The following is a 12,292-nucleotide window of genomic DNA, read 5'->3' as shown; positions in this document are numbered from 1 at the left end:
GGGTTACAAGTTCCACAAGGGAATCAAAGGGGGATTCTAATTCCTCTGGTAGATGTGTAGATCGGGCCCTCCTCCTTCAATTTTCCAAAATTGGGGTTGATTGGTTAGGTAGAGATGGATATCCATAGCTTTGAACCTTAGCAACAATGGAGTAGAGAGGGGGAAACACTCAACTCCTTGGGAAAGAAGGGGCGCATATTTATAGGCTCTCCCAATTTATTGACCATTGCGTGGTCAGGGGGTCGGACAGTCCGGGGTAAGTGGGGGTCGGATAGTCCGGGGCCAAAAGACACCCAATGAGGCCAGACTTTCCACCCCCATTTTTCGAGGCAACCTTTCCGCCCTCTTTCCGGGGCCCTCTGGTAGATGACAAATTCCTAGTGGGGGCAGAAACTAGGCCGGAAAGTCTGGCCCTCGCAAGGTTGGACTTTCTGCCCCTCCCTCCCCCCAAAACCTGCAACAGCCAGAAAACTTTTCTTCTTCCTCCTCCATTGCTTCAAGACAAACAACTCCACCAAAAAGAAAGCCTACCACATATGTCCCAGGGAAGACTAAAACCGAAAGCTTCAAACTTCTCACAAAGGAGGGTCCTCAACGTGTTGTGTACCTACATATATTTAACAAAACATCGCACACGGTAAAATCCTATTCTAGTGTTGTCATAAAACATATAACACACAAAAGGAGACTTCCCACTTTCACTTGGTTAGTCAACTAAAGGAGACTTTGCACTTTCACTTGGTTTGTCAAGCTTTGGCAATGTCTTGTGAATATCTCGAGGGTTTCTGCATAAGGATTGGTCACACCGAAAAGATAGGTCACAAAAATAAGAATAAACCTTTACAAGTGTTCATAACATAGGTATCAATGGTATAATTGACAAATCATTTTGAATCTTGATAACTCCTTTAAAAAGGAAAATGTAACTTTATGTTTGCCCGAAAATTTACATTCTGTAATGCCAAGGCAATTTGGAACCGAACACATGTAGCTGAATTAAAATACACATTCTTTTCTGACTAAACTATCCCTAGACCTGAAACACAGAGAAAAATAGGAAGCAAACATTGGGAGATATTACAATTTGGGTTCATATATAGGAGGAAAAACAATATCACCCAACTACTTTCTTCGATCAGAAAAATATGTCGGGAGCCTAATACAAATCCATTTTACATTTAAGCCCTTACAAATCTAGAGAAAATCACGCTCATGACTTGCTCTGTCCGGTCCATGAAGACGTTGAGTCAAACCAAATCACGTGAGGATACACAGTGAAGTAAACTCCCATGAGTCTGGAGTGCGGGTTCAATCATAACAAATCACGAGGACTTTCGTGCAAAATGGAGAGTCTGACTCTTTTCAGATTTGAGGGAGTAGTATTTATAACATATTAGGTGCAAAAAGAAAAAAAATGGAGCATGGCCACGGGTTCGCGCCATCCGTGCTCCCCCACTACTTTTCACCCGGTGCCCGACTCACCCCGCCACTTGATCCGTCAGCCACTGGCCAGCCACCAACAATGAGGCCGCCAGCGAAATCGTGAAGCAAATGAGCAGCTCTTAGCGCTAGCCTAATTAGATTTTACTTTGACATGAGCCTAATTGGAATTTTGGGTCCCCTTAATAGTGTTTTTTCCAAGCTTGTCCTATATTTTTTTTATTCTACTCTACTTTTTTTTAGAAGAACAGCTGAAGCTTTATTGATCACTAATAGCAAACGTTACAAGGATACCCAACCCATCAGGGGGGGGTTTACAAGCCGCACATGTCTACCAACATCTAAAGTAGTCGTTGATCGTGCAAGACGGTGGGCTTCACCATTAGCTTCACGTCGTTCGTGGATGAAGAAAACATCCTGAAAGGAACGCCGACGAGATAAAATCTCCTTTATCAACATGCAATGAGGGTTATCGCTTTGTTTGCTCTGCAGTTCCTTGACAACTGATGTGGTGACACAGCATATCACCGCATGGTGTAGTACGCACGCCGTTGACATAACACAAATGAAACATTGTTCCACTTATATTACATCCCTCAGAGTGGTACAACAGAAACATATGTGAGTCCAAGGTATGTCTATAGAAGTACACACGAACTGTTTACAAAAGATCAATACAGCCTCCTACTTTACAGTGAGGTAAAACTTCAAATAAAGCTCCAGAAGAACGACTCGTAGTCTATCTTATTGCTATCACTATCTCTAGAGATACTAGGCTTACTATAGAATTCTAGCTACTTAGGTGCTAGGATTAGGGAAAAGTTCCCTTCTATTACTAGTCTAAGCTTCCACTCTAACTGATGCAGAAGTTGACTCCATTCACTTCTTTGATTGGATTCTTCATCTTGTTGCGATTGACTCCTTTGTCTTCGAGTTCCACTGGTAGTTTCTTCTTCGGTGCCTTGATCTAAGAAGGGGGTTCAAATGGGAGGGAATGAGTACGAGCGTACTCAGCAAGTTCATATTAGGAAATAGGTGTATCATGCACTAGCTACAGCCATAGACCAGAAAGTCATAGGAGAATGCAAGTTTTCGTAAACATTTCTTCAAAAGGTTTATTTTATTCTGAAAAATATGCACGTCAGTCTTCACAGGTTGAACAGAACCTCATGGAGTTCCTTTCCTGCCGCGTTCGTAGTTCCCTTCCCGGAACAGGGAGTGACAGCAACAATTTGATACACTCTGCAGAGGTGCGTTACTTTTCTCATAAGAGACCTTATCCTTGTTGCCAACCAGGCGTATACTTTCCCGTCCATGCTTCCTTGGTGTGAGGCTAGGTGTAAGATCCAAGCCAAACACCGCCTTCTCCGCGACCCTGCATATCCACCCTTTTGTCCATCCGTACATCCTCGGTAGATTTCTCCCGATCATACGGCTTTACCCTGATGTACTATGGACAATCCATCATAGATGGTAGAGCCTCTCATCCACAAGGATGGGGATTTTAAAGGATTTCTCAACCTATTGCAGTGTTATCCCAACACCCAATCAGGCTCTATCAAGTCTGTTGATATGCAAGAGGGAAAAGATACAACTGACTTCCTGAGAGCCATTATAGATCTTATGGTTAACGTGATATGTACGACGCTAGAATTACTGGACGGCATTGGTACTTAGTCCTAGATGAGTAGAACCCTTGCAATGGAACCTCCACCAATCAACACATACCATGGTTTTACTGCCCACCACATAGTCATATTCATAATTGTAAAATAATATTTTGCTTTTCAATGCAAGAGTGATAAGTATAGTACTTTGCATATAGTTTGATAAAAATAATCAAATAACATGAGCAAGCAATGAACTTGCCTTTCTTGACTGCAAGATTATGAAGGCAAAAGCTTCGATACGTGAGAACTCCAAATTCTGAAATACCATCATTGTCCGATAAGGACAATGTTTAAAGAACTGGCAAAGATGCTATAATGCATAGTATGAGATGCAATCGTTCCGAGCGTAACCTAACCTTGATGATTTATGTTTGATGAGTTGTAAAGAGATCTTTAGGGTGTGTTGCACTTTTAGAATGGTTCTCAAGCAAGGTTCTCATTAGGGTTGGTGATATTAAAGCATAAACAAGTGATATAATGCATCATAACAATCATACACACAAAGGAATGGTGATTTGCATAACAAATCAAGAGTAGTTGTCAGTTTTAAGTTCTACATGACATGGTTGATCATTGCTTATACTATACTTCAAAAGAATAACTTTTGGAAGAACAAGTTAATTAAGAATAAGAACTACTATTAATATAAGCTAAGTGTTGCTAGGGTTTACAATTGAGTTCATTTAGTTCATTGTTAGGGGCTATGGGTTCTTAACTTGGATGGATCTATATGCAGCAAGTATTGGAAAGTTTATTACTAGGGTTGATTGATTCCAATGGTGTGGTATTAAGAATGGTGATCAATAGTGCTAACATGTGGTAACAAGCTAGGATTTATACCTAAGTGGCACTAACTGGTGATATAAGATTTATAAAAAATAAGACATGAAATAATATCTTCATGTGAATTGTCCTAGTTTTATTTTAGTAGATCAAAAACATGGATTCATTTGTTGCTAATTAAGGTTCTAAATGTAAAGTTGTGGTTTATATAATCATATGGAATAAACAACTAGGGTTTTAGAATTGGAACAACTTAGGATGAGCACATAAAATAATAAGGTGGTGTTTTTATTTATTTTAGAACTAGGTTCTTAAATTATGACATTATTCTTAAAATAATAATTGGTGCTAGAGTTAATGTGATTAAGTACTTGAAATAAAGCTGTTAATAAATTTAACATGCTATTAATTTTTAGAGGGTTTAAGAATTAAAACAATTACTAGTTAGGATTTAATTAGAAACTAGGGTTCTATAATTATTATGTTCAAAAATAATAACTTGTTAATTAAAGAATGTTTAATTAAACAATTGTTGAGCTACCAAAATAATATTGGCTTTTAATATTTTCTTGCTTTATTATTATTTAAAGAAAATAGTAAATGGTAATTTGCAAATTAGGGTTTATGAGAGTGAATTTGGTGATCAGGGGATACGTGTGCACCCTCTCCCTATCGTTGAATTTGTTCCAAGATTGCGACTTCACAGACGGCAATGAAACGGCGTCAAATCTGCATCCAGCCACGCGGAGAGAAAGCGATGGAGGGCCCCACCTTATCGTTTAGCTGCTGTCTTCTCCCCCATGGTTTCCTCTGTTCAGAAAAAGCTCCAGGGATGACCTCCAACCGGTCTCTTCCCGGCACGATCACGACGGCCTCCCTAGGCGCGTTCCCGACGGCGGCGGCGGCCCCGGCGCGTGTCCGGCGAAAGGGGCATCCATAGGCGCGTTCCTGCCTTCCTGGCGGAGGCACGGCCTCGGCGCTAGCCCGACCACAGCGGCGCGACCCACTGGTCTGGGTTGGCCTGGGCGCGGGCGCACGAGTCACAGAGGCAGCCGTGGACGACGAACTCGACGGGATGGTTCTGCTGGACGGACGGTCCGGCGATGGGATTCCATTGGGCATCTGCGACTTTGATTTTTGATGAACTATTGATTTACTACATGGAAGCCGCCTCTCCCGCTCGAGATCTGAAATTGAACCAGTCTGCATCAGCTATTCAGCTCAACGATTGGAGCGCTCCGTCCGATGGATTGGCTTCACGGGATCTTGTCAGCCGCACCCGCATCGCTTGGACGACCGTTGACCACGAGCGCACAAATTTCTGCCGCTGGCGTGGTCGGCTGGGACTGCGTCCAGGACCTCCGTCTCACAGCTTGGCGCTGCGGCGCTGGACGGGATGGCGGAATCAGCAGGCGACCGACGCGGGGCACGCAGCGGCGGGTGAACACAGTCAGGTGCGCGGCGGCAGGCCAGCACCGCCAGTCACGCGGCGGCGGGCATGTACGGCACGGCGGACCGGCACAGCAAGCAGGCGTGTGGCGGCGATTGAGCACGGCCAGACGTGTGACGGGACGGGGGGGGCGCACGGCGATGGCACGACGAGGCGCCGGTTGAGGAGAAATCTCCAGAGACGCCAACTACTGAGTACTCATCCTGCTCGAGCCCCGTTGAGCATCAGGCCGCAGCGCGAGGTGGGGAACGAGGGATGTCGCTGCGAGATGCAACTCGCGTCCTGGAGCTGCAAGATGAAGCTCGCGTCCCGGCCATGCGCTCTGCAGATGGGCTAGACCAGGACGACCTCGACGCCGGCAGCCTATTAAGCTTCATGCACTAACCAACTATTCCAAAAGACCGATCTGATGGAAAGAGTTAGGCAATCCACTTTATAGTTTAACATCCCCCCTCACGTGTGACGCGGCGGAGACAAGTCAACACGTGTAAACAAAGGCGTATGGCCCTAGAAGCGACATCAGATCGGAGTCCCCCTCCTGTCTACGTACTGGCTTCTAGGGCCATACGCCTTTGTTTACACGTGTTGACTTGTCTCCGCCGCGTCACACGTGAGGGGGGATGTTAAACTATAAAGTGGATTGCCTAACTCTTTCCATCAGATCGGTCTTTTGGAATAGTTGGTTAGTGCATGAAGCTTAACATGGTATTAGAGCCAGGGTCTCGAGTTCGAGTCCTGGTTTTCACAATTTATTCTATAAATTGCTCGTTATCCCCCTCCGTCACGTATCGGCCTCTAGAGCCATACGCCTCTGCTTACACGTGTTGACTTATCTCCGCCGCCTCACACGTGAGGGGGGATGTTAAACTATAAGTGGATTGCCTAGCTCTTTCCATCAGATCGGTCTTTTGGAATAGTTGGTTAGTGCATGAAGCTTAACATGGTATCAGAGCCAGGGTCTCGAGTTCGAGTCCTGGTTTTCACAATTTATTCTATAAATTGCTATTACTCCCCCTCCTGTCTACGTACTGGCTTCTAGGGCCATACGCCTTTGTTTACACGTGTTGACTTGTCTCCGCCGCGTCACACGTGAGGGGGGATGTTAAACTATAAGTGGATTGCCTAACTCTTTCCATAAGATCGGTCTTTTGGAATAGTTGGTTAGTGCATGAAGCTTAATATGGTATCAGAGCCAGGGTCTCGAGTTCGAGTCCTGGTTTTGATACCATATTAAGCTTCATGCACTAACCAACTATTCCAAAAGACCGATCTGATGGAAAGAGTTAGGCAATCCACTTTATAGTTTAACAGGCCAACCTGCTGCTCGCGTCCGACCATGACGGCGCCGGCAGCGTCCGCCCGAGCCCCGCCATGGCCGTGTGCCGAGCACGGACTCGACCCACGCGCGCAACCCCGAGCGTCCCTAGCCCCAGAGTCCCTTTACCTGGCCACTGTACCGCGCCGCCGTCGTTCACCATCTCAGACCTGAGGTCCGACGAACCCAGCGGCCGGCGTGATAACCGTTGATGCTAATTTTCCCCTCAACTCCCGCACCTTTCTGCTCTCCTCCAATTCCTGATGATGTATTCTGCTGGTAATTTTTGGTGCTGAGATGTATTTTTTGTCTGGATGCTTTGACGAAGAGGACTGGTCAACGAAGGGAGGAGAGTGTGATCTTCTCACAGCCAACTAACACCGTTTGACACGTGTCAAGCAGAGAAGGGGTGCTCACGTACCCCCTGATCACCAGGCTTCATCCGTTTATGAATTACCACTAACATTTAAGTTAATGAAATATGATAAATAAAACTAATGTTAATATTTTATTTAGTTACTGAATAGCTAATATTTAATTTGTGAAACTTCACTAATTATTGAATTCAAATTGGATTTGAATTAATGAAAATTCATAATTAATAAATGTAAAAATAAGTGGATTTTTAATTTGACACACTTTTTTTTAATAGAGTTTATTTTTTGAGCATTTTGATATATTATTTATATTTTTCTGATCAAAAATGAATTTTATCTATTTTTGCAAAGTTTTAGCAATTTACTGGTTTTTAAATTAAATCTAAAAACTAAACGTATCCAAGCGGTACATACCCACAGTCACTGACTGGTGGGCCTGTTGACTAGGTCAATTGCCACGAGGGCAACGACCAGTCAACAGAGCTGAGGTGGCGGTGCCACGTCGCTCTCGCCGGAGGGAACGCCGGTGATGCTCCGACGAGCTACGGAACGACCGCTAGGGACCCCCAGAGACTACCTAACTTAGTGCGTTCGAAGCAGGGTTCGATGCTGAGCACGCGACCGTCAAATCCACCACCCAAATGTCACCGGAGCATCGCCGATGAACTCGTCTGGGGCGGCGAGCTCCGGCCAAAACGCAAAACGGGGCTAGGATGCATGCTAGGAAGCGAGAGCTGGCCCTACACACGCGCAAACTCACCCTGAATATGATGGCGTGGTCGACGACGACGATTGCTGATGGAGACGAGCTCGGTCACCATTACCGGTGAGGTACTGCAAAAGGGAATCTTCAAATTCGCGTTGCCTCGACCTTCCCTTGATGTTGGGCTCCTCCCAGATGATCTACACGCCAAGGCGCACCTCCTCGACCATGCGCCGGAGGCTGAGGTGGGTCCTACCGTCGTGCTCTTGCTCGACGCCGATGATGTCTACGCACGCTTCTATTCCTGTAGACAGTGTTGGGCCTCCAAGAGCAGGGGTTTGTAGAACAGCAGCAAGTTTCCCTTAAGTGAATCACCCAAGGTTTATCGAACTCAGGGAGGTAGAGGTCAAAGATATCCCTCTCAAGTAACCCTGCAATTAAGATACAAGAAGTCTCTTGTGTCCCCAACACACCTAATACACTTGTCAGCTGTATAGGTGCATTAGTTCGGCGAAGAGATAGTGAAATACAAGTAATATGGATGATTGTAAGTAGTAATTGCAATCTGAAATAAAGATGGCAGCAAGCAAACATGTAACATAACTTGTTGGAAACGGTGTTTCAATGCTTAGAAACAAGGCCTAGGGATCATACTTTCACTAGTGGACACTCTCAACAATGATCACATAAATAAATAACTTCTCTTCACTTGTGCTACTTTCAAACACTCTCTTGTTGGATAACAAACACCATTCATTGTGTAGGGCTATAAAAGCACACCTCAAGCCGGAGTAAACAAGCTCCACAACGTCCGGAGTTCATATTAAAGTAACCTCTAGAGTGCATAATAGACCGTTGCAATTTAGACCGAGTACTAACATAGCATACACACTGTCACCAATAGCTATGAAATAGGTCACATCAATACTATCATAGTAATAGTCAACTTCATAATCTACAAGAGATTACAATCATAACCTACGCCAAGTACTACATGATACACACACTGTCAACTTTACATCATGAAGGAGGAATAGACTACTTTAATAACATCACTAGAGTATCACATAGATTAATAGTGATACAAAGCTCATGATCACATAAAGATCACACCATGGGAGAGAGAGATGAACCACATAGCTACCGGTAGAGCCCTTAGCCTCGGGGGAGAACTACTCCCTCCTCATCATGGGAGACAACAACGGCGATGAAGATGGCGATGGTGTCGATGGAGATGACTCCGGGGGCAATTCCCCATCCCGGCGGCGTGCCGGAACAGAGACTTCTGTCGCCCGAAACTTGTCTTCGCGATGGCGGCGGCTACGGAACTCTTCGTGGAATATCGTCGGGTTATTTAGGGTTTTCGCATCTGGAGGATTATATAGGCGAAAGGGCGGCGTCGGAGGGGTCCCGAGGGGACCACCCCATAGCTAGGCGCCCCCCCCTCTTGGTCGCGCCGCCAGGTGGAGTGGGGCCCCCTTGGCCCTCCTCCGGTACTTCTCTGGCTCTCTGGGTCCGTCTCGGCAAAATAGAAGGTTTGGCTTTTGTTTTGTCCAATTCCGAGAATATTTTCTGTGTAGGATTTCTGAAACCAAAAACAGCAGAAAACAGGAACTGGCGCTTCGGCATCTTGTTAATAGGTTAGTACTGGAAAATGCATCAAAATGATATAAAGTATGAATAAAACATGTAGGTATTGTCATAAAACTAGCATGGAACATAAGAAATTATAGATACGTTTGAGACGTATCAGCCGACGACAGAGAGTGGAAGATTGCGAGAGATAGAGGATGATTGAGAGGACAAGAAGCGGTGGAGTGGTTCTGGGGTTTCACTGCAAAGCTCCAGACATATTTATATAACTCGGCAAGGTTTTTATCGTAACTTCGCCGGCGGCAGTGGCTCAGATGCGTCGACAATGGTGAGGTGTGCTTGGGCACGTATCTTGGCGCTAAAGGATAGGACGGACGCGAGAGAGATTAGGCGCGGTTCTAAGATGGCCTGCAGCGTCCAGGGTCATGCTTATCGCCGTCGAGGTCGTGGCCTACTGGCTCCGACGCGATGTCGATGCCGTAGAGGAAGACGACGCTGATGAATGTCCTCGCACGAATTTTGAAGCAACCGAAACGGTATCTGGTTTGGGCTGGGTTGCTCTTGGTCTTCTACTGGGCCACGTCGTGGGCTGCTGCGGTCCACCAGGGTAAGGTAAGCCTTTTCTCCTTTCGCTTTTCGTTTTCTGTTTTATTTTCTAATTTGAATTAGTTAGTTGAATTCAAATTTGAATTCTGTTTTGTTTTGCAGGTTTTAAAATATTTGAATATTAAGATAATTTGATAATCACGGTCACTGCCTAATGTTTTTGTTTACACAAGTATTGCAATTTTGTTTGATTTATAATTTTGGTGGATTTGAGTAAAATGGGAATGGGTTTAAATCTTTATCTCAATTCCCTTTTTAATTTAGGAACCAGATTTGTTTTAAATTATTTGAAATTTAGAACATGAGCATGGTGAACATACTATATTTTTTCTAGTGCTTAACCATAGTTATTACTCATATATAGTTTAATTATGGCTAGAGTTTAATAAATTATGAAAATAATGGGATTGGTTTATGATTTTATGTGGATGATGGTTTCTTAGGGTTTAAGAAAATGGTTTGGATAATCTCTATGATTACTAACCTTGACTCACAAATTTTAGCTTAACTTAATTAAGATAAATCCTATGCTCATCAAATTCAATTCACTTGCTAAGGTGATTCTATTTTATAAAACACTACTTTATTTGGTCCACTATACAAATTCCTTGGGAAGCAAAATAGAATTGGATATTGGTTTCACTCTACTCACCAAATGGCATTTAGTCATTAGGTATACAGGGCTTGGTGGATACTTGTGATCCATGATACACAAGTTAGGGCATAATATTTCATGCGGAGTGAATTCTGTTTGAAAGGTTTAGAGTTTTGGTGATGCTTCACTATTTGAAGTATACAACAGGCATGAGGCATGGGAGGGTTTTACTTATCATCCCAAGGGTACTTGGATTGAAATTCAAATATGATCTAGGGTTTTAGTAGTGATCACCCATGTGATACACAACTAGGATTAGGATATGGGCATAAGCTTTGATCATGTTTTATTGGTTAGGGTTATTCTCCTCACTTAGGTAGGATTCTTGTATCAAGACAATGCTAGGGTTGTCCCAAATATTTGGATAAGCAAAGTTAAAGTTAATGCCATTACTCCTACACTCAAGATATGAGAAATGGTTTAGGTTTGATTGCTAGGAATCTATCATTTTATGTGGTGAATGATCTCTGATTATCTTACAAGTTTGTCTTATCATCTAAATCTACAAAGCATGGTCATGCATTGGACATGATCAACTTATTCCTCACCAATCTTTCTTTATTATTCCTCTCATCACACTCATCCTAAATTCTTAGGGTTTAAAATTAATACCAATTAACTGGTGATGATTATGGAATTGGTTTCCTAAGGTATTGCTATTGGAATAGGGTTCTCACCTCCAAGATCAAATGTTGATTTCAATAAGTAAGATTTAATACTATTCTAGTATTCTCTAGGATAGACATGGCTATGGTTAACATCTATAATCTCTCTCACTTCTCAATGTCTTGGAATAGCCTAAGGTCCTACTCAAGAGATGATGGTATGATCCTCTAAATATAGGGTTTGCCTAGGAATTCTACCTTGGTATCTTATGTAGCTTGTTCTTCAGGAAATCTGATAAACCCGCATCTTGTGGTATGCCTCCACCTCCTAGCTTCTTCATCTTGATCCTATCTAATGCACATGGAGTGGCTCTATGTGTTTGTTTCCTTGTATCATGCTACAAGATGATCAAATGGATGAAGGGTGTGGCTCTATTTATAGGCTTGGGCAAGCTCTAGTATCATGACACATAGGTGGTGACTCTTGTGTTGGTTAGATGAGTAAGGTGCTTGGTTGTCATGCCCTCATACATAGAAATCCTTTGAGAATGAGGTGGCATAGCTTGGAAAGCAAGTCATGTAGATATTTTCATCCTATGTGGCATGATCATTATCCTCTCATATGATTTATCTTTGGATATCCAAGTGGCATTTGTTACTAAATATCTTGTGGATGGTTTTATTATTGTGGATGAGGCACTATATCATATTTAATTGTTTATATTATAATATTGGTCAAAAGGTCAAGGTTGAAGGTTATTCCTCAATTTTGGATAGTTGGGTTTGATTTCACCAAGGCATGATCATATGAGTTTCAAAATACTCATAGTTAATTTTATTCAAATAGTTTGGACTATAATTCGTAATGTAACCGGATTTATTTTTATGATATTCCATGTATTTAATAAGTTATGATTTAAATAAGAATGTGTGGCTTTTATGCACTTTAGACCATGTGGTTTACCTTATTTATAAGTGAATTAAATTACACACAAAGGTAGTTGCTAACTTTTAAGTCTTAATAAGTTAGGGTTTGATTCTTAAAGAATGTGTTGTTGTAAGGAATACCATGCTATGATGCTTTATAGGATTTGG

This window comes from Lolium rigidum, chromosome 1, assembly GCF_022539505.1.
Source record: "Lolium rigidum isolate FL_2022 chromosome 1, APGP_CSIRO_Lrig_0.1, whole genome shotgun sequence".
Taxonomy (NCBI): Eukaryota; Viridiplantae; Streptophyta; class Magnoliopsida; order Poales; family Poaceae; genus Lolium; species Lolium rigidum.
Note: the sequence above shows the minus strand (reverse complement) of the source record.